This window comes from Alosa sapidissima, chromosome 16 (assembly GCF_018492685.1).
Source record: "Alosa sapidissima isolate fAloSap1 chromosome 16, fAloSap1.pri, whole genome shotgun sequence".
Lineage (NCBI taxonomy): Eukaryota > Metazoa > Chordata > Actinopteri > Clupeiformes > Clupeidae > Alosa > Alosa sapidissima.
The window spans coordinates 523,379-525,878 of record NC_055972.1 but is presented as its reverse complement, the minus strand read 5'-3'; the positions used below and the strand labels follow the sequence as shown (position 1 = coordinate 525,878).

The window sequence follows — 2,500 nt, the reverse complement described above, 5'->3', positions numbered from 1 at the left end:
ATTTCTGTTGATAAGCTACCTAGGCTATGGGATTTAGGCCTAAATTGGGTTCAATGCCATTTCAGAAATAGGCTACGCAACCTTTGCAAACTTTTACATCTGGCGAGAGCTCCTTGCTAACTATCCTGCAGCTCAGGTCATGTCTGTCATTCGTGTAGTGGTCACTAAAATCAGAAATGAACATGGCGAGACACTTAGCTTTTCTATGATCCCAGAAAGTCTTTTGAACATTTATTCTATCTAATGACACAGAAAACATAATGAATTTCATCCACATATCCTTATGCACTTTTTGCGCAACTATTATTCACTAGCCTTAAACCGTGAGGCTGAAGGCTAATTACTCTCATGTATTTCTTAAAGTGACAGGCACTCAGTTACACCTACACACCACCAATGTGCACTCAATTAGACCTACACACCACATTAAAGATATAAGTGTAATAGTTTAAAAATTAATGTGAAGTATTCAAATTACTAAATATTTTTAGCTACAGTACTAGTAATTTGCAGATTATAAGCTACTATACATAATTAACAAAATATATAGACTTTATATTAATTCCAAAATATATGAAATAGAAACATTATGACATAAGCCATAATTTTTCAAGTGTGTGTGCGAGAGTGTGTGTGGGAAGAGTAGGATAACCAGCATGAACAACAGTGAAATTAAACTTAAATGAGGACATTAAACTCTTATCAAATCTTAAATGAAACTCTTATCAAATCTTAAATGAAGACATTAAACTCTTATCAAATCTTAAATGAAGACATTAAACTCTTATCAAATCTTAAATGAAGACATTAAACTCTTATCAAATCTTAAATGAGGACATTAAACTCTTATCAAATCTTAAATGAGGACATTAAACTCTTATCAAATCTTAAATGAAGACATTAAACTCTTATCAAATCTTAAATGAAGACATTAAACTCTTATCAAATCTTAAATGAAACTCTTATCAAATCTTAAATGAGGACATTAAACTCTTATCAAATCTTAAATGAAGACATTAAACTCTTATCAAATCTTAAATGAGGACATTAAACTCTTATCAAATCTTAAATGAGGACATTAAACTCTTATCAAATCTTGTTTGGAGCTGGAGCTCTCAGATCGCCTTCCTCAGGCTCCAGGAGCAAACAGTGAGTGAGAGGAGCTCCCCCTAGAGGACACATGGGGAACTGCACGGTGTGAGTTGCAGCTCAGAGACCAGTGTGTGGGGCAGCAGTGCACATGTGTGTTTGGAAGTGTGTGAGAAAGAACTCTGATATTAGATTAGATTACGTTCAACTTTATTGTCATTGTGCAGAATACAAGTACAAAAACAACAAAATGCAGTTTGCGTCTAACCAGATGTGCAAAAAAAACAGAAAAGTGCAATGAGATATACAGAGTATAGACAGGTGGTGCATAGACAGGACAGGATATACTGTATAGTGCAGTGTAGACAGTAGTACACAGTTGATTTACAGAAGGTGCTTTAGAGTAGTATAAATTAAATATAAATATGAGCAGTGTATTAGCAGTTACCTTACGAGCAGAATAATATGAACAATGTATGAACAACATGGACAGAAATGTGCAATGTAGTAGCAGTAACATTATAATAGTAGTATAGTCGTATATAAAATAAAAACAGAATAAATGTGGATATTCAGTATGAACCATAAAGACAGATATGTACAATATGTACAGCTATGTGCAGTGTGGTAACAGTACTATTGTAGTGCAGATTACAAAGAGTAGTATGAGTAAGTGTATGTGCAGGATTAATAGTATGAAGAGCAGTAGAAAATGGCTATATGTAAGTGTAATTAAGTATAAGTATATATACTTTTTTGATCCCGTGAGGGAAATTTGGTCTCTGCATTTAACCCAATCGGTGAATTAGTGAAACACAAACAGCACACAGTGAACACACAGTGAGGTGAAGCACACACTCCCGGCACAGTGAGCTGCCTGCTACAACGGCGGCGCTCGGGGAGCAGTGAGGGGTTAGGTGCCTTGCTCAAGGGCACTTCAGCCGCGGCCCACTGGTCGGGGCTCGAACCGGCAACCCTCCGGTTACAAGTCCAGAGTGCTAACCAGTGGGCCACGGCTGCCCAAATTACAGTATGTACATTTGTAAATATATAGATAGAACACTATGGGTGGGATAGGGTAGCGCAAATGTCCGGGGGGGTTAGATGGTTGATTGTCACCGGGATGCAGAGCTGGAGTTCAGTAGGTGACAGCCGCAGGAAAGAAGCTTCCTCTGAACCTGCTGGTTTGGGTGCAGAGAGACCTGTAGCGCCTCCTGGAGGGGAGTGGGGTGAACAGTCTGTGGTTGAGGTGAGAACGGTCTTTGATGATGCTGCCTGCGTGCCTTATGCAAACATCGCCTGCTCTGGATGGCCTCGATGGAGGGGAGTGAGGAGCCGAGAGACCTGTAGCGCCTCCCGGAGGGGAGTGAGGAGCCGGCGATGCGTTTTTACCCCCCTCTGCAGTGCTTTC

At 39.3% G+C, this 2,500-nt stretch overlaps 1 long non-coding RNA gene across 1 annotated transcript in view; it reads right to left on the bottom strand.

The window, feature by feature from the left end:
* LOC121685210 overlaps nt 1-2,500 on the bottom strand; it is a 4,817-nt gene that overhangs the window by 498 nt on the left and 1,819 nt on the right. The window lies entirely within an intron of this gene.